A 21,283-nucleotide genomic window follows, 5' to 3' on the forward strand; every position below is an offset into this window, starting at 1 on the left:
CAAACAGTTTAATATATTGTTTCATTTAATCTTCACACACACAGGGAGCAGAAGGGGGATGTGCTATGATTGTTTGTGTAATGGTGAGGGACTGAGACGCAGGACCAGATTCCAGCTGTTCTAACTGCTGTCACTGTCATTTCGCTAACTGATCTCTTCTGCTTCTTTGAACATTTGGTAGGGGGATCTTGGTGCTTTTCTGGGCCTCTCGGCCGGGGGCCACCTCTGCCCTCTACAGGGGACGGGACACTGGTTCCAGACTGGAGACTGGGAAGTGGCCGCTGGGCTGTCGCTGAGAGGGCTGGGACACGGGCCAGAGCCCTCTCTGTCTGTAGCACCCCCCTTCCTGGCTGTGCCCCAGTGTCCCTAGGTAACCACAGGGGACGCAGCACAGATTTATGGCCCTGCTGTTCCTAAGCAAGTACCTGACATGTTCCGACCGAAAGCAATGGTGTCTGGCTCTTAGATGAGTCATCGGGAGGGGAACAGACACATGTGGGTGGCACAGAAGGAAGGAAACCCCCCACTGCTCACCTTCCACAGCCAGAGACTGAGAGGAATTGCTCCGTCATGCAGACTGTTGAAAAGGCAGCTATTGGAGGCTTCCATTTTATAGATGGGGACACTGAGGCCCTTTTCCACCTCCTCCTTTATTTATTTATGAATGTTGGTTGAGCTTGGTGCCAGACAATGTTAGATCGTGTGGGGAATGTAAACATGGAGAAAACGCAGACTCTGCCATTAATGATGCTACTGACTAAGCAAGGGGAATAAAATCTGGACCAGGATAGGATGTTAAAGAGTGTGCGGGGGGGTAGGGGGGCCTCAAGAGTTAGCATGCCAACCATTCGTATTTAAATAGGTTCAACTTCACTTCATTCTTTTAGCACCTACTAGATGCTAAGGAAAGCTGAGAAGAACATGGAATCCCTGAAGAAGCTTCTCGAAAGATTTTGGGATTTTTTTTTCAAGGTAACATCTGGATGATTTTAAGACAGCTGAATATTACAGACCTGAAATGACATTTTACAGTAGGCTCATTAGTTCATACTGGTGTTTAGGAAGGCTTTGTTTTTAAAGGATTGTTCTTATTGGGATTCTACTTGGCCTATTTGACTGGTGCTGGAGGCAGGGGGTATGCACCTGCTGAGATGTCGCCTCCTTTACCCACTTTTCTCTCTGACTAAGGTGAGCACGCTGCTCTAAAGCAGAAGGGAGAAGAATGAGATTTCCCTGGGTTATTGTAGAGAGTGAACCATCTTTGATTTCCACTCCTAAGAAGCTTATTGGAATAACACACGTATTTTACATAGTAAATAATTCCACATTACTCTACCTCCTTAAAAATCATGTCAGTACGTCCAAATGTAGGTTTTTACTTCAGAGTGGTAACCCTGGCAGGTGATAAGCTTGTTTCAATAATTCAATTAAAACTATCTTTTCCTCCTCTTTCAATATTGTTCTCCAACCAATGCACATTCTTGCTTCCATCACGGTGGGGTCAAACAATCATTATCTGAGAGCAGATGTGATTTTTAGATTCAATAGTCCTAAGAAGGTACCTAGCTCTGGTCTGTCCCAGATCCTTCCATGACTTCCTCTGTGCTGTTTCATATGGGGTGGGGGTGTTGTTCCAGGCTGCAGTTCCCAGGCTCCTTTGTCATCTGGCTTCCAGCTGGGTTTGGTCAGTGGGGGCATGGCCACAGGGAGAGAAATGGAAGTTAGGACATCTCTCCCTCTGTCTTTCTTGAGGGCTATTTATGGTAACGGTTCATCACATCTATGGCTCCTACTTCACCAGACAGATCCAGTAGTATAAATACATAAATATATAAACACATATGTATATATATTACACACACACACATCAATGCCAGCACGAACATGCTATAAAATATAATAGAAAAGAGATTTCACTGACAATAGCAACTGAATATGTAATACCGAGGAATAACTTTAAGAGGAAATGTATAGGACCTCTCTGGAGAAAATGACAAAAATTACGTGAGCAGCATGGAAGATGACTTGAATAAATGGAAAGATGTGTTATGCTTTTGGAAGTATTGTAACAATATCAATGTCCCACAGTTTAATCTATTAATTTAAGGCAATTACATAAAAAAGATATCAATGAGATTTCGGACGGAATTTAACAAATTATTCCAAAGTGCTTTTGGAAGAACAAATGCTTAAGAATAGCCAAGAAAATCTGGAAAAAAGAAGGTTATGTGGAGGGAATTTCCCTACGAGGTTAAAATGCTTGACAGTATGAGCGACAGAAGGTTAGGCCGGCAAATCACTGGACTAGAACAGAGCATCTAAAACCAGATCCAACTCTGCCTAAAAATTAATATATAATAAAAGTGACATTTCCATTTTTCACAAATGGTGTCAATTTTGGATATTTGGAAAAAATAAAGTTAAAGCATTACTTCTATGTTACATAAAATATATACTTCAGATAATTAGAGGTTTAAGTGTAAATATCTATAGCACAAAAATATGAAGAAAATATAGGTGCACGTTTTAGCTCTTTAGGGTTAGGGAAATTCTTTTGAACAATCAACATCAGAAGTCATAAAATAAATGAGGACCAATAGAAATAAAGATGTTAAACTTACAACAGATCTTCCTACATTAGCAAGTTAAAACATAAAGGATATATTAAAGACATTTTCAACTTATATGAATAACAGATAATGAATATTTTAGATATTGAAAAAGCTTTATAGACGAATCAGAGAAAGATGAACAACATCCAAATGAAAATGTGAAAGGAACATGAATGGATAAATCTTAAGTAAAATACACGGTTGATCAATAATCTTATACAAATCTGTGTAGTAATAAATATAAATTACAGAACAACAATATCTAGTTTTTACCTATTGGGCAGCTAGGAATACCACTAAGTCTGAAAATTCTGAAAAGGGGGAGGGAAAATTGATCATCTCCTACAATGCTGGTAGGCATGTAAATTGGCACATTTCTAAAGGGTACTTGACACTGTGTCAAAACACTTGAAAATGTGTATTCTTTAACATGGCAATTCTACTTCTTGAAATTTACCTTAAGGTAGTAAGCAAACAAGGGGTGCCTGGGTGGCTCAGTCAGTTAAGCATGCAATTTCAGCTCAGGGCATGACCTTGAAGTTCGTGAGGTCAAGCCCCGAGTCGCGCTGACAGCTCAGAGCCTGGAGCCTATTTTGAATTCTGTGTCTCCCTCTCTCTGCTCCTCCCCAGCTCATGCTCTGTCTCTCTCAAAAATAAATAAATGTGTTCTAAAAATTAAAAAAAAAGCAAACAAATAAACCAAGCTCTGTTGATCACAGTTTTGATATAAAAACAAATCACATATATACACACACATACCTACTTAGAACCATCCTAAACGCCTGCTAACCGGGAACTGAATAAAGCATTAGAGTATATCTACATGGAGACAGCCGTGCAACCACTGAAAGGACAATGATATAAAATCATGATGTAGTGTATATTGAACGGTAGCCTTTCCAGGGGCAGTCAGTTAACTTTTTTTAAAGTTTATTATTATTTTTAATGTTTCTTTATTTTTGAAAGAGAGAGAGAAAGAGACAGAATGAGAGCAGGGGAAGGGCAGAGAGAGTGAGAGACAGAATCTGAAGTAGGCTCCAGGCTCTGAGGTGTCAACACAGAGCCCGACGCGGGCCTCAAACCCATGAACCGTGAGATCATGACCTGAGCCAAAGTCAGACGCTTAAGTGACTGAGCCATCCAGGTGCCCCTAAAGTTTATTTATTGATTTGGAGAGAGAGTGAGCAGAGTGGGATAGAGAGGAGAGAGAAAATCCCAAGCAGGCTCCACTCTGTCAGCGTGGAGCCAGGGGCAGTGCTTGAACTCACAAACCAAGAGGTCATGACCTGAGCCTAAATCTAGAGTCTAATAGTTACCTGACTGAGCCACCCAGGCACCCTGCAACTGACCCTTGATCTTGGCTCAGGTCATGATCTCTTGGTTCGTTTGTGAGATTGAGCCCTGTGTCAGCCTCTGCACTGACAGTGGGGAGCCTGCTTGGGATTCTCTTTCCTTCTCTTTGCTCCTCCCTCACTCATGTTCTCTCTCTCTCTCTCTCTCTCTCTCTCTGAAAATAAAATAAATAAACACTAAAAAAATTACAATCTTTCCAAAAATATTGAAAGTGAAAAAAACCAGGATGCCAAACTCTATGAACAGTCTGCCTTTATAATATACAACTGTTTAGATGATTTAAAAAGAGGTGATAAACATATATACAAATATATTAGCTGAGATTATATCAAGTAGCTGGAGAAATTATAGGTGATTTAATAATTTTCCACATTTTTAAAGTTTTTTTTTTCCTTTTTAAAATAATAGACATGTAATCACCTGTCTTCCTCTCATAAAAAATAAATAATTTTGAAAGGGGAAAGTCAATTGGATCCAAATCTGGAATCAAGATGGGAGGCTTTTTTTCGTTAGAGCTCCACTAAAGTTGTATTTATCCATTTTCCACAACATTTTGGCCCATTTTGTTCCTTTAGCTAGAAATATTCTTTCCAAGCTGCTTTCCCAATAATAATAATCCCAATCTTCTCCACCTATTAAAGTCCTATCCAGTCTTTGAGGGTTTGCTAAGTCCCTGCCCCAGTCCTTGCAGCCAGATTTGCTCATTCCTTCCTCCTCAGTGCTCCGACCACACCTGGGATCCAGTTCTAGTACAGTCCATATCCGCAGCTGGATGTGGTAGTTTCCTGGGAATTTCTTGTCTTATTTCTCTCCCTTTGCAGGGGACTCAAAGTGGAGTTTTATGGGCTGAGATGAGGGTGGCGAAGTCTTACCTGAGAGCCAGGAAGGCATCAAGTTGGAGGGGGCTGCAATGCTTACAAACATTTAAGTCCAAATTCAGGAATTACGGAGGGATGAAATCTGGCTGGCTGGACAGACTTAACTTGGAATCAGACATCAGACCTATTAGGCCAACATGTTTTGTAGGGACCCTTTGTTCTAGTGGATAGAAAACCAGCTGCAGCTAGCTTAAGCAAAACCAGAAATTTATTATAAATTAGTTGAGTATAATAAGCAATTCAAAGCCTGGCAGGTATCTGGGCTTCAGCGGCAAAAGGAACCAGGGATTTAAGATCCTCTGGATAAATCCTCATATACCATATCTCATCTTTGTTTCTTCTCACAGAATGAAACCTTTTTTCACATCAGATCATGAGAAACACAAGCACACAAAAAAATCCTACTTTTTACATATTAGAATATAGACAGCCACCAAAAGCCTGCCGCCTTTCTTCTTGTCCCCAAACTCCCAAAGAAAGGCTCAGACAAGTCTTCTTGGGCCACCAGAGGGTCATCTCTGGGCCAATGGGCTGTTGCTAGGCAACGGGTTCTCTGACTGGCTCAGGTTGGGTGGGTGACTAGCCCAGGGCCATCAACCTTTGCTAGGGGAAGGGAAGGGGTATCACATTCTTCTGGGATGACTTCCATGGTGACCATATAGATAAGGGAGGGGCCAGTTCTAGAAAAGAGGTGCCTCAGAGGTGTCCACCAGAGCACATAAGGATCCAAAATGGGATGGAGGAGAGAAAAACCGAAAGGGTTTGCCTAGAAAACCACTTACCACTTGAAAACTATTCTTATGAGCCAGCAGAAGGCAATGTTTAGATGGATTGGGCATCTGCCTTATTTTTTCTTGTTGAATTATAAATGCTCCGAGGCTCTGGATGTTTTCGTTGTTGTTTCTCCTCTCCCAATGCTTGTCATAACCCCTTTTGCCTAACGGGTGGTCAGTGCAGGTTTGCTGTAATTTTGATCTACAGCGTTCTCATTGGGGGATTTTGCAAACTGGATCTGGATGACTTCAGAAAAGAGTACTAGAGTGTTTTGGACATTAAGAAATAAATCCACAGCCTCTGTCCCTGGTTAACTGCTTTGATGAGAGCACTCATTTGGAAGGTGAAGTCTTGGTAAGCATGGCAATAACTTGGTTCCTTTCCTCAGTTCCATTGTGTGTGTGCGGTGTGTGTGGGAGAAGCACTTAGATGGAATTTGGAATGCATATGTAGAATTTCAAAGTGTCACGCAGACTCCCCATTTCTGTTGGGCTCTTGTTAGTGATACCAAAACCAGTTTTGGCCAGAGTTAGAGGGTGCAATACTCACACTATAGATTCATGAATTCAGACATTTTCAGTTAGGATTCTTTTAGGGAAAAGTCCATACCAGACTACATAAACACAAAGAATTGATTGGTTCATGTTGGAGAATGTTTGGCTTTAGGTGAAGCTTGATACAGGGCTCAAACAGTAAAACCAGAATACAATTTCTCCATTTTTTAAAAAATTGCTTCTTTCTTAAGGGGTATATTTTTAAACAGGGTTTCCCTTCATGTTTCCACAAATTACTGCCCACACTTCTTGGGGCTACATCCTTCCAGGTTTTCATCCAGCAGAAAAGATGAAGACCACTTCCGTACCAGTTTAAAGGTTTCTCTGGATTTGAGTCTCATTGACCGTGTTTGCATTATGGGCCCAACTCTGCACCAGTCACTGTGGGCAGGGCTTAAGGAATGGATGAGATGCACTGCTGGTTTAGGTTAGTAATGTGCTCAGGACTGGGAGAAAGCTTAAACGTTGAAAGAGGTGCGGTCAGCTCCCCCAAACAAAATTGGGCTATGATGTCATGAGAGGGGGAGATGTTGAGTGGTAAAATCAGCAGCAAAATTCACAACATACATATTTGGCAGGGATTTCAGGGACTCTGTGGTCTAAACAGCTCATTTCATTAGCTATAAAACTGAAATCCAGAAAAGGAGAAGAGCTTGCCCCAGGACATACAGCAAGTTAAGAGCAGAGCTAAGGGCTCGTTAATTCCCATTTGGAGCTCTTAGCACTAAAGGACCCTCCTTTTTAGGACCCATCTTTACAGACCAGGTCATCATCTCCTACCTCAGTTTCCATTTCCTTGAAGGATAATAGGGGCAGCGTTGCCAAGTGGTTGTGCAAGTTATGGACCGCACAATTCCAGGGGTTCCATTTACATAAAAATCTATATAAATGGTGCTGTCTAGAGTTGTGCACACATAGGGATCTTGCATAGAAGAATAGATCTGGAATTTGTTCTTTAGCAGGGATGGCAAACACTTGTCACATGTAGTGACATTTCTCCCTCCAGTATCCATGATAGGCATTGCCTGTCAATCATGTCACTCTTTCCCACTAAGTTCAGACTTAATCTCAGAATCTTTTGCAACTCCACCCTCTAGTTCCTACTAGTTTTCAACTGTAGCTGGCTCTCGAGCTAATATCTATTGCCTTCCTGAACTAAAATGAGTAGCTCAAATCTGTCCTCAGAATGATCCCCCTCCCAAGACTCTACCTCAGTTTCTAGTCATTGGTACTAGCATCAGCTAGTGAGGAAACTCCTCCCCCCAAAACAAGCAGGCAATATTGCCATGATAATTTCAAAGAATGTTTTAAGGATTAAATGAGATGATATAAGTAAAAGTCTTAGATAGTGATGGCTATCTTGCAAATCATCAGTAAGTAGTAATTTAAAATAATAATAAGGTATTTGGGGCTTCTGGGTGGCTCAGTTGGTTAAGTGGCTGACTTCTGATTAAGTAGCTGACTCCTGATTTTGGCTCAGGTCATTATCTCATGGTTGGGTTCATGGATTCGAGCCCTGTGTTGGGCTCTGTGCTGGGATTCTTTCTTTCTCTCTCTGCCCCTACCCCACTCATGCTTGCTTTCTCTCAAAGTAAATAAACTTTAAAATAATAATAAAATATTTAAAAATCCTCTGTTGGAATCTATAAACATATGTCTGAGGTGCTAACAGCCCCTAATGTTTATATTCTTGATCTAACCCCTAGGTTATGAAAATAAGTCAGAGGTATAAACTAGTAAATATTATTAAGAATTAGATGTTTATCAGAGTTTCAGTTGTTACACACACGCACGTGTATACACTCACAGACACATACATACATCCTTTCTGGGAATCAGGTTCTGTGATCCAGCGGCTTTTATTTATTAATTTTTTAAGTTTATTTATTTTGAGAGACAGAGGCAGCAACGAATCAGGGAGGGGCAGAGAGAGAAGGGTCAGTGCAGAGCCCGATGTGAGGCTCTGTCCCAGTAACCATGAGATTATGACCTTATGACCTGAGCTGAAATCAAGTCAGATGCTTAACTGACTGAGCCACTCAGGCTTTTAAAAGCCAGGGGATAGGGGCATCTGGGCAGCTTAGTGGGTTATGCTTCCAACTTTGGCTTGGGCCATGATCTCTCTGCTCTGCTCATGGGGTCGAGCCTTGTGTTGGGCTCTATACTGACAGCTCGGAGCCTAGAGCCTGCTTCAGATTCTGTCACAAGCTCTTTCTGCCCCTCCCCACGTGCACGCGCACACACACACACACACACACACACTCTCTCTCTCTCTCTCTCTCACTCTCTCTCTTTCTCTCAAATATAAATAAATATAAAAAATTTAAAAATCCAGGGGATAATTCTCTCTGTCCTTAGGCCTTACGGTCATCTCATGAGTCAGTATCTCTTTTCTCTGTCCCTCCCCAAACCTTCTATCTCTCTGTGTCTCTGTCTCTCTCTTTCTCTCTCCCTTATCTGTTTTCTGAGGAAAGCAATGAACTTGCAGGGTGGTGGTTGTGGTAGAGGCCAGAAGGGGCCGTCCTTCAAGTGGTTCTCCCTGGCATTCCAGAAGCAGCCAAACACATTTGGCAGGGTCACAGGTACCAGGACAACTGGTTTTGTTGAGTGTCGTAGGCAGAGCCAACAGAATACCACAGACCAGCCTTGCCCAGGACTTCTCTGTCTGTGGTTTGCCAGCCTTGCCAGGCTGAGCAAGGAGACAGGGAGGGAGCAGGAAGGGGCGGGGACCGTTATTAGCTTAATGGCGTTGGAGTCAGGAGTTGTTCCAGCCCCCGAGTTCTCAGGCATGCCAGATTCTGACAGGAACATTTCTTTTCAGGCGCCAGTGCCCCTTGTCCTTATTTTGATATTGGGCCTTTTATAAGTGGACAAGGAAGAGGTGGCCAAACTCCTATGATGCCTGCTTAGATCAGGATGACAGAGAATGTCCCTGCAGGAAGGGACTTTGAAGATCATGTGATCCAGACTCTTCATTTTAAAGATGAAGGTTCTGGGAGTCTGAAAGCAAAATCTTGACTCAAATGTCCACTAACAGACTCAGTCTTGGGCTCTCTTGAAAACCCATCCAATTCTGTGGAGGGTTATGTGTTGGCACTTGAACCTTGAAGAGAGGTGTATAGGGATTTTAGGTACCTTGGAAGGCCATTGGAGGACATAGGTTTTGGGCAGAAAATTTTTTAAAAATCTGATTAAATGACAACCTGCTTTATCCATACATGTGGCTGGTTCAAGATACCCTAGTAGGAGAGGCTGAGGGGCCTAGGGGAATAGCCCCGAGAGTCCCCAAAGCTGCCTTTCCATTCCAACTCTGCTACCTCCTTGCTGTGTGACTTTGGGTCAGTGGCTTGACTGGCTGTGACTTAACTTCCTCTTTAGCTGTGTGGAGACAATATAGCCATTGCCAGTTGGCCTTAAAGGTTTGCTGAGGAATAAAAGAACGAAAGGAAAGAAATGCAGGCAATTTCCAAATTGCCCCTTATTATGTAAATAATTATTTGGGACCTGGACAGAATTCTTCCTTGGAGCTCTTTCATGATCACAGGAGGCAATTTTTGGGTACTGATGTGCCAGACTCTGAGTTAGGTGTTTTGTCCATGATCTCATTGAATACACACAACAATCCTGTATCTTTGGTGACTCGGAAAGATAAGATAGTTTTCTTGCCCTGTGCTGGGCAGTGCTCTCTGCCCTTGGAAATTTTGCAAAGGGGGTGGTTACCTTAAAATCCCAGTGGAGTGAGGCTGATGAGTGTGTTACTCTGAGATGATCACATCGTAAAACAAGAATGGATTTGACAGAGGACTTAATGTGCTCTTCAATATGCTCTTGGTTTCACATCACATTATATTTCCAAACCCTGAAAAATAAAGGACTCGTGGTGCCCCTGCTTTGCCTCCCCATCCTTCCACACCCACATTCACTGAACAATAAATCGTCAGATGTGTCCCCTCCTCCCCGAGCACACACCTTACATTTGAATCAGAAGGAACACTTGAGAATTCCAGGAACACACTTAATCACTTAAAATTGGTCAGAGCAATCAGTCTCTGGGGGACTGATGCACAATCTGGGAATTACGGCAAGTGTTCTTGTGGAAACATGTCTCTAAAAAGATGACTCCTTTTGGGCTCAGGTTTGGTTTCAGATCCAAGGCTTTTAATGTTTTATGTTTGTCTACACTGATCTTGAGTAACTGAGTTGGGAACTGTTCTTTCTTCTTCCTTTGTTTAGTGGTACTTATTTGCTTATTTATTTCAGCAGAAGAATGGCCCCTTTAAAATGCATTTAATTCTAGAAAATAGAATTATAAAATCTTAGTTGTGCTTCAAGTAACAGGAGTGTCTGTTACTGATCCCACAAACCTTTATGGAGATCCTTCTATGTGCCAAGCTCTGTGCTGGGTACTGGGATACCAGATTCATGGGTGGATACCCCCAGCTATCCTTGTGTCCATTCATCCTTTCATTCATTCAATGAGTAGTTACTGAGCACCTGTGGGTAATCAGACACTGCACTATGTGAAGGAAACAGAGTTGCACAAGACAGAAGTGATCCCTGCTTTCATTGATCTTATAGTCTTCTGGGAGCATTAAAACATGGGCTGTGTCTTTTAGGAGCTCATAGTTTGGTGAGTGAGGAAGACACACGCACAACACTCACAAACTGCTGTGCTAGGATTGTAGTGCAGTTGTACAGGAGAGCACTCTGGAATGCCTGAAGGAGGATGGGGATGACATTAAGGAAGGCTGGGACTATAAATATGGAGTGCAAGCTTTGGAGACCTGAGACCTGAGTTTGAATTCCAGCTTTGCCTCTGGTAGCTGTGTGACCTCCCCTTCCCTTGATGTCTTCTTCTGTGAAACAGGGGTAGTAGTGGCATCTACCCCAAGGTTGTGAGCTTCAGCAAGACACTATCAGTAAAGCACTTAGCATGGTGCCAAGTCTTCTTCAGCCCTCAGAGTCCATTCTGGACACATTTCTAGGAAGGCAAAGGTCCCATTGGTTCTGTGATGTGGTGAGCGAGTGGAATGGGTCTCATTGATCTTTGCTGACATTCTGGTCTAGAAGAGCAGTACCAGGAGAGAGGAAGAGAATCAGGCTTAGGCTGGGTCCATGTGTTGGCCTCGGTCAACATTTCTCAAATCACAATCCATGTAGATAATGTTTTGTGGTGCTGAGGCAAATGTCGAACACTGTTAAGAGTTATGTATTTTACATGTACTACAAAGATACTATTTTTTCTTTTTCTGATGGTTTGATAATGATTCTTTTAAAAATAAATTTATATAGTTAAAAACTGATATAATTAAAAGAAGAGCTTAAGAACAAGCAGAGTGGTATATGAGTGAATGTGGTAAAATCATGCATCATACTTGTTCTGGAGGTTTGGGAAATGCTGACCTAGAATGAAGCTCGTTCGTTCTTTCTTTCTTTCTTTCTTTCTTTCTTTCTTTCTTTCTTTCTTTCTTTCTTTCTTTCTTTCTTTTAAATAAGCTCCACACGCAATGTGGGGCTCAAACTCACAACCCTGAGATCAAGAGTCAGATGCTCTACTGGTTGAGCCAACCTGGCATCTCTAGCATGAGGTTTTTAATGGTACCAGTCCTCCCATTCTTTGTAAAATGGAAGTGACAACATTATCTCTCAGGGAGCAAGAGGGTGACAGGAGATGATGTGTGTGGTGGCACCTGCAGGGGACTTTAGATGAGTGCTCATCTTACCTGAGCTGCTCTGTTCTTACCTCAATCTGGACTGCATTTCCCTCTTTGATTGTCTTCATTGCCCATATCACTATTTAAAATCATCTTGTTTATAATCTCCCTCCATAATTCTGGAATTCCAAATGCCCTGAAAATGGACCATTAAAAAAAATGGATTGGCTCATCAGTTTATTTTTGATATCAACTTGCATCTTTTGTAGCAAAATTTGACCTGAATTGATATAAAACTTTCTTTCTCCTTAATTTATTCTTTCTTTAAAAAATTTTAAAATGCTTCTTTTTTGAGAGGCAGAGAGAGAAACAGTGCAAGCAGGGGAGGGTCAGAGGGAGAGGGAGATACAGAATCTGAAGCAGGCTCCAGGTTCTGAGCTAGCTGTCAGCACAGAGCTTGACGCAGGGCTCAAACCCACAAACCTTGAAGTCATGACCTGAACCAAAGCCGAACACTTAACTGACTGAGCCACCCAGGCGCCCCTCCTTAACTTATTCTTAATTGATGACTAATTCATCCAAGGTCACACAGTTAGTAAGTGGGGGAGCTGGGACTGAAACCCAAACCTGACTGGTCCTTCTGCTATTTTTTCTAATAGCCTGGGCCTGTTAGGGTTTCTCCATTTCCCTCCTTTGAGTTGTCTCCGCAGATCACCAAGGTAGACTAAACTCTTAGCTCTATCTGCTGAGCCCTGCAGCCCTGCAGAATGGGTCTCATTGATGCCCGGCACAAGCCCCTTGGGGCATGGAAGACACATGTTACCAGCATGGGGGTTTATGGTTTTGTGGTTAATGTGTCGGACTTGGGAATCCCACAGAGCTGGCTTTAGTCCTAGCTCTATTAACACACACCTCAAAGAAGATAAGCTCCAGGAGACCATGGTACGTACTCAAAAACATGTCTTTGATTAATCAATTTTGTTAATTAATCGTATTAAATAATATCTATAGGGTTCAGTGACTGGAACAAATTAAGCACCTTCAAATGATAGCTACTATTTTTAGCTCCCTTTGGAGCCCAATTTGGGCTTCAGTATCATTAACTCAAACTTGTTTTCTTTTAAAGACTTTTAAAAAATTTATTTTTATATATATTTTTAGTTTAGAGGGAATGAGTGAGAGAGAGACAGAGAGAGAGAGGCAGGGAGAGAGAGAAAGACTCAAACAGGATTCATACCCAACATGGAGCCCATCGTGGAGCTACATGGGGCTCAATTCCATGACCCTGGAGTCATGACCTGAGCTGAAATCATGAGTTGGACATGCAACTGACTGAGCCACACAGGTGCCCCTTCTTACTTTTCCCATCAGAAAAGTCGTCTTGGAGTTTATTGATTAAACGAATCTATGAAAGCAAAAGCACAATGTGAACTCTAATGCAGTGTAAAGCTCTGAGGGGTTCTAGAAATTAAGATCTTCAGGTTTATGTGTGTAATAGGGAGCCTTGTTACAATGACATTTGCTTTTGTTTTTCTTCAGAAGTAGGATTCAGAAGACCATCTGGGACTCACTAAATGTAGTCCCCCTCTTAGAACATTGGTAGGCATAGGGTATTCTGTACTCACTTTGGGTGGGTATACATAGAAGGACAGGTGCACAGTGAGTTGTGGCATGATCCAAGGGAATGAGTTAAAAAAGAACTTCTTAACTTGGGAATTACTGAAGGTTACTGGGGCAGAAACTATTTTCCCAAGGTGGCCAAATCAGTATATCTCCTATTCCACAAGCTTGTCTTACAATGTGATATGGACACTACTGCATGGAGAGATGGGATCTCTGTTCCCTCTCCATGAAACAGGATGGATCTCTGTAACTTCCTTGCCCAACAGAATGTGGTGAAAGTGATACCATGTGACTTCCAAGTTTAGATTGTAGAAGGCAATACAACTTGGCTCTTGTAACCCAGCCACCATGTTGAGGAAAGCCTGAGCCATGGAGCAGCCATGAGTGGGAATATTAAAGCTGATGGTCCCAGCTAGACCCCAGTCTACAGCCAGCTTCTATCACCAAACATTTGAGTGAATGAGCCCTCAAGTGAGTGCAGCCTCCAGTCTTTGAGTTTTCTAGCTAAGGCCTCCAAACATTGTGAAGCGGAAATAAGCCATTCCTACTGTGCCTTGACTTGATTCCTGACCCCAGAACCATGAGAGGCAATAAAGAATTATTGTTTTAAGTCATGAAGTTTTGAAGTGATTTATTATGCAGTAGTAGATGACTAATTAAGTAGATGATGATTTAGAGTAGGAGGAGCAGGGCAAGTATCCTACTCTTTGGAGACCATTGATAATATTGCAAGGAGGCTGGAGGTTCCAAAACTCCAAGGGGGGAGAGGTCAATCATTTCTGACTGTAGTTGGCCTGGGAAAGGTCAAGAGATGCACTAAAGATACAGCTTCCTGGATGGAATATTTCTGTGGGAGAGGCAGGAAGATGCCCCTGACTCTGGCATTGAGTTTTGTGCTGATCCTCAACATGAGGAACTCTTACACAAGGTCATCATGGCTGGAGATAGTATGTTCTTACACCTCTGGATGCTGGAGACTGGATGCATAGCCCAGATCCTCAGGACTTTGGGAAGGGTTTATGCCAGAGCCTATTTACCTGCCGTCGCCTGTTTCTCTTGGATTTTGTAGGAGATAAAATTCCCTCAAACTCTTGGATAAGATAAGTGTTAGACTCAAGATATAAGTTCCCTGGTCACAAAACAGTGAAAGAGTTTATGCTAGTCAAGTTTCTTCGTTGCAAGCAATGGACAATTATTCTAGATGACTGAAGCAGAAAATGAAATTATTGAAAAGATTTGGGTAGTTCTCAAAATTCCTGGGAAGGATAGGGAATAAGGGCCAGATCACATGACAGAATGAGTTCAATAAAGGCACACTTGCCATAGCCATTAGAACCTGGATGTTACTGTACCCCAGTACAGAGGCAGCTCTTGGCTACTATTATGTCTCTTGGGAACTGGATATAGCTACTTCTCCATCAGGATGGGACCTCTTTGTCTCTACTCTGGTTACCAGCACCCACTTCCAAGTCCAAAGGCTGATGTACCTGATTAGAGGATCCTGTGTCATGTGCCCCCTCCTAGCTACATGGGGAAGATGGGAAATCAAAGATCTAGAGTTTCATCCTTGTATAATGGAGACTTCCCCCCATGGAGAAAGAGGCTTTAGGTACGGAACAGATAAAAAATTACAAATGCCCACCACTGAGTTCTAAACTTGTTGCTATTGAGGATCTAGCAGTGTGTCAGTTTGTGTTTGTGTGGGAGAAGGAGAGCACACTTTGAATTTGACAACTATGGGGAAGTTGCTGGCAAGATCATTACATTTAAAAAATGTGATGGACTGGTTATCTGATTGTTTGTTACCAGCACCCTTCTTGCCCTTCAGTGTTCTACTGTGCATCACAAGGCCTGGACCCCTGCAAACCACAGATCCCAGTCTCCTGTGGTAGGTTTGGCCAATGCAAAGCACTGGTAGGAAAGGAGGAAGGAGGTAGGAAGACACGATCTCTATCTCTTGCCATTTCCTGTGGGATCTTCGGGAGTGACCGCAACCCTTCCAGTTCAGCCACAATAATTCAGTACTGGTCTTGGAGAGTCCTCCTAGGTGGTTCCAGTACAGCCCCAGTGGGTCCTCCTTGGTGCTTCCGTCATCCTTTCTGGCACCCACAGTGGTGCGGTCCTAAGTGCTTTCTTGGACTTGGATATTAAGACGTTATCATGTCTGTACTTTTGAGAAGTAGCTGCTTTCTGTGACTCCTAGTTTCTGGCTCACCTCCCTTTCTCTTTTTCTTCTTTTAACACCTCCAACACTTTGTAACTAGTTCCCTGGATTAAATCCCCTGTGTTTGAAATACTAATGTGCTTCCTGTTTCCTGACTGGACTCTGACTGATACATATGGTAATTTGGTAAGAACAATATGCTTGACATTTATCATATTCTCAATATAAAAGAGTTTTAATGTTTGGAATGCTACCATTTCTTGCCTTTTCCATCTGGTAAACTCATATGCACTGTTCAAAACTTTATTCAGACTTTAGCTCTCCAGGAAGCCTTCTCTGATATTATCCCTGTCCTCTGCCCCCTAAGCTTCAAGGGGCCAAATATAGCACCATGCACTCTTATGCAGGTAGGTATGTGACAGTAGAGTTTGTTGATGTTTACAGTGGCAATCATGAAGATTGGAAGTGCATGTATGCAGGATAAAGCTTAAATAGCTTTCCTTAGACAAGAGTACTGATTTTTAAGTCTGGAATTCTGGTCTGGATTCCATTAGTAGCTCAATCTTGGGGAAATCAGTTGACTTCTCTGGGCTGAAGTTTTCCCCCCAAGACTCTGACTGAGTTCAATCAGGAGGGTGATTTCCAAACTTTTTGTCTATGTAAGTTTTTTTTTTAATTTTTAAATGTTTTATTCATTTTTGAGAGAGAGAGAGAGAGAGAGAGAGAGAGAGAGAGAGAGAGAGCAGGAGAGGGGAAAAGAGAGAGGGAGACACAGAATCCAAAGCAGGCTCCAGGCTCTGAACTGTCAGCAGAGAACCTGATGTGGGACTCAAATTCATGAACCGTGAGATCATGACCTGAGCCAAAGTCAGATGCTTAACTGACTGAGCCACCCAGGTGCCTTTGTCTGTGTAACTTTTAAGTAAAATTATGTGGAAGCCTAATATGGAAAACAGAAATAAATGCTCTGATTGAAGTTAGGGGTGGCCATTTCCAGTGCTTCTCCATCCCCAAATCTTTTGTGGTACCTCCACCACACCTCTAGGGTTTCATAAAGCAAAATTATAATTCTGTACTAGATCACCTTTTCTATATATTTTAGCTTTACACATACAGGCACAACAAGTAGGTGAACTGAAGCCAATTAAATATGAAGCTCATGTATTGCTTATGTGATAGTCTGCACATGGCTTTACTCCTACCAACAGATTTAGGGAACCTGAGTACAAATCTTTCCTGAAACCATAAGACATATATCCTTTGGCCAAGGGAAAACCACACAAGATTCAGTGGCAAATCTAAACAGAATCCTAGGAGATATTTTAATAAGGACAGTCCAAATCCTTTCACCATGAACCTAAATAAGACAATTGTCATAGCTTTGAATACTGAAGCTCAGTTACCCTGAAACCAACATTCCCTCTTAAGACTAACTGTATCTATGTTGGTTCACATTTTTGGACTCTGTATGTAGCCTGACTAATTGGCTTTACTGAGATGAGGTAGGTAACTACCATTAACACACCTTGATATATTAAGAAATCATCTTTGTAGCCAGCCACGGTAGAGATAGTTGATTGGGTAAAGTTCAGGTGCACTGATTTGTACTTTCCTTATGGAGGGAAGAAATGTAGGGGCATGGGGCAGAATAGAAGCAGAAAGTGTCTCTGAATAAGTCTGGAATCTATCTGGAGTTGTCCTTAAGAAGGAGAAACTTTGACCATGAGAATTAACACATGTTCTCTATTCAATTTTTCATCATTACCATCATTATCTTTACAGCCAAACTCATTATCTTCAAAGGCATTGAGCATGTACTATGTGTCAGGAATAATGTGCACCACATCTAATTCCTACAACCATCTTACCCTTGTTATTAATAAATGAGAAAACTGAGGTCTAGGAAAGTTCTATTACTCACTTTTTTTGCATTCATCAGCTAACAGGTTACTGAACTTGGAATCAAACCCACATCTGCTTAATTACAAGATCATGCTCATAAATGACATCCTACTACCTTCCCACTTCCAGAACCCCACAATGCAAGGGTGGGCTCCTCATTCCTGTTTGTCTTATTAGCATGATGACATTGGCATCATTAGTCTGTCCCCTCACTCAGAGACACAACAAGGACTGTGCAGCCCCTATGGTAAAGCTCCTGATGACTGACCCTTAGCTTGAAGTAGCTTCAAGTATTTGCCTTCCTTCCATGCCTGCAACTGCTGGGTACTGTTGAGCTGTCACTTGCTTGGGAGAACCGCTGAATCAAGTCTGAAACCAATTAACATAGGAAACCTGCCAACTCATCCTCCACACCCCCAGCAGACAGCCTAATTTCCTTGCTGATGAGAACTTCTCACTGCAATGATCCTGCCCCAGCCATGGGGGATTTTCTGAGAGAATCACATGTCTCTCTTCAATGGCTGCAAAAAGTCAATTAATGAGCTAAAAAGGCAGAAGTGAAGAAAAGTGTGAAAGGAATGAGCATAAAGAGCCAGAGAATGTAGCCAATGATTAGAGAAAAGAGCCAGACATTTAAGCCAGACTGTGGGTCCCATGAGAAGGAATGCCTTGGTTAAATGGTGGTAGGAGAGACCACAGTAGCTTCTGATCTCTGAAATCATCACCATTCATATGAGCATTGAAAGAGCTTTGGACCTCATTTTCAATCCCTGAATGATACTGATGTTCGGTACTATGGAGCAACTTTTTCCCTTTTCTGAGTTACATGGCATGGAGTTAAAAGTGCAGGCCCTGGGGTTGAACAGCTTAAATTTTGAATCTAGTCTCCACCACTTACCAACTGATTTTGAACACATTATTTAATCTCTCCAAGACTTCATTTTCTCAACTATACAATGAGAGGGGATGGTAATATTCATCTCCCCGGGTTGCCACAAGGATTAAGGGAAATAATTCTTGCAGGGTACTAAGCACAGTGACTGGCATATGGTAAGGATTTTCTAACTTGAGATGTTTTTGGCTATAAATAATTAAATGCTTCTTATAGTAATTGGTCAGAATAGGCATAGGACCCAATTCTGGCCCATGAGGCATAAACAGAAGTTCACTGATAGGATGGAGAAAAACTTTCTGTTTCAAATAAAGTCACAGAAAAGGCAGACATTGTTCTTCTTCCCTAGTTAACTGACACATCTAGATAGTGGCCATTTTATTGCCAGCTTGGCAATAAGAGTGGTTCAGGGAAAGGATATCTTCAAAGTTGGTTAAATTAGTTCTTCAGTGATGTCCTCAGGAATCTGGTTCCTTTCATATTTCTGTTTTGCTATCATAAATTTTGGCTCCACAATCAAGCTGGCAATAAAATGGCCACTATCTAGATGTGTCAGTTAACTAGGAAAGAAGAACAATGTCTGCCTTTTCTGTGACTTTATTTGAAACAGAAAGTTTTTCTCCATCCTATCAGTGAACTTCTGTTTATGCCTCATGGGCCAGAATTGGGTCCTATGCCTGTTCTGACCAATTACTGTAAGAAGCATTCAACCGATGGAAGCACCTGGGAGTTAAGGAGTATAGTCAGGACTATAGATGCTGCACGGAGGGAAGTTGGCTGGCTGAACAAAATTGAGGTCATTTTAGGAAAGAAGAAGGGACATGTGGATGCTGGTTAGGCATCTGACTGAAATTTCTACAATCAATACAGCTCACTGTTGTTTTTATTATTACTGTCTTTATCATCAGTTTCTGCTTTGGATTACTGGGTGGCTATCCCAGTCTCTTTTGTGATCTGAAAGTCATGACTCTGATCTTACTCAGCATTGTCAGTGTGTGCTGGGCTAAGTTTGGTCTCTGCCTCTTCTGATGACAGGGCAAATGAAATGTAGTATTTCTGCTTCCAACTTTCATTCTCCAGCTGGAAACACCTCAAGCCAAACACTCCAGGTATACAGAGCTACTAAGAATGAGCCAAAGGAAATTGATTTCAAGATACCAGCATCTGTCACTCAAAACAGTGAGTTGTGTAACTGAGCCGACAATTCAGTTGCTTATGTGCCAAAGCATCTGTCTTTTTCTACTTTAGGAACATGCCTGGGAATCCTTCCTCTCCTTAACACAGCAAGCCTACCTCAAATAGTGTTCTGGATTGAAGGATGGAAGATTTTAACATTTCTAGCTCATTGAGATAGCCCCTCTGTGTTCTGTGGTCACAAATTATGTGGCTAACATAGTTTCTTTTTCTTTTTAAAAGAAGAATCCATGTCGATGGCTTGGTGAAAAATTATTCCCAGTTTGGGGAAACAGCACGGAACATAATGACTTATCATTTGGGGGTTGGGAAAATATTCCTCAGTTATATGGTATAATCAATTTTTTTTAGCTCCTTCACCCCAAAGCACAGTTTTGTTCCACATGCATAATTGAATTTATTTTTTTAATTTAATTTATTCTTGGCTTTTGGTCACAAAGAAGGCCACTTATTGAGTACACGGCATAAGCCATTTCTGTGTGTTACAAGTGGTCAGTTCAATCAACCATCATCAACCCCCTCATCGGCTAGTCAATTGGCCTAATTCAACCAGAAAATGATGTGTTTAGTTCTGAGGGTAGCCATGGGTCTATTGCCTCATAGTTTAGATAACATTTTTCCTCCAAGAGTCAGGTCAGACCTTGCTCTCTGATGTCATAAACTTCCAGGCAAATGGCAGAAATTCAGTGCCATGGGAGTGCTCTCAATGATCAGCCAAGATGTCTCCAGCATCTGGCAGAGTGAATTATGGTTCATTGAGTAAGATGTTCATCACTCTCTTCTTAGAAATAAATTCCCTTTGCTTCACCAGAGAATCATGAATCCTTAGAGCTAGAAATGACTTTGGAGGTTATGTGTTTAAATGTTTTTCCTGCAAAGTCCACGGGGTGAGCCTAACTTGTGTCTGTGGCAGGCACTCTGAAATAGCAATTCCATTTGTGTAAAGTCCCCATTGGCCTTCTAGGAGAGCCAGTGAAGGAGTATGTTGGAGCTGACCATTGGCTTTTAGGAAGAAGACATGGTAAGAAAATACATGTGTGAGTCAAATAAAAGAATCATAACCCTAGGCTACTTAGGGTATGTTAGGGTAAGTTATGCTGAGAACATAAGAAGACTTGGCTTCAGAGTCTGATAAGAGTTTGGTCTTATGATTTTGGGGTGGTATATACATGATGAGAACAGGTCTGGGAAAGGAGAGAAAGAATACAGCCATTTGTGAGCTAGAGAGCCTGTGGCTCCTGGATCAATGATAGTTAAGACTTGGCTCAAGGGGAGCAGTAAGTGTAATGGCCCACAGAGCCTGGAACTAGCAGCTGCACAAGAGAACTTCAGTGGTCACTAAGAAGGTGGTCATGTGAACTGACCTTATGTATGTGTCTTCCTCTTCCAGGACCTCACATGTTAGGAACTTTGGTTGACCTTCATTCATTCCAGCCATGGTGACTTGACTTTTGTTGCTTGGAGAACTCTTCAATGTTCTCTCTCAGTCTCCCTTATAAGCTAATTAGAGTTGGGTTCTATTGATTGCAGTTAAATTACCCTAACTGGTGCAGAGTCCCTTTATGAATTAGCTAATTGCAAAATAGACAGCAGAGGAGTGAGTTTGGCCATTTAGGGGGCTTGAGCCCTGAAGCTATCAGTCCATCACTGTTCTGCTACTTGAACACTGCCAAGCACAGCTGT

General features: G+C 42.0%; 1 long non-coding RNA gene across 1 annotated transcript; it reads right to left on the reverse strand.

Moving 5' to 3' along the window:
- Positions 1–1,612: 1,612 nt before the first annotated feature.
- On the reverse strand, positions 1,613–11,977 carry LOC115293648. The gene is made up of 3 exons (XR_003909550.1): positions 11,915–11,977; positions 9,892–10,030; positions 1,613–1,675 (listed from the first exon to the last, which is right to left on the reverse strand). It is a non-coding gene; the product is annotated as an uncharacterized LOC115293648 (long non-coding RNA).
- Between the last annotated feature and the right edge of the window lie 9,306 nt (positions 11,978–21,283).

Source organism: Suricata suricatta, chromosome 6, assembly GCF_006229205.1.
Source record: "Suricata suricatta isolate VVHF042 chromosome 6, meerkat_22Aug2017_6uvM2_HiC, whole genome shotgun sequence".
NCBI classification, from domain to species: domain Eukaryota; kingdom Metazoa; phylum Chordata; class Mammalia; order Carnivora; family Herpestidae; genus Suricata; species Suricata suricatta.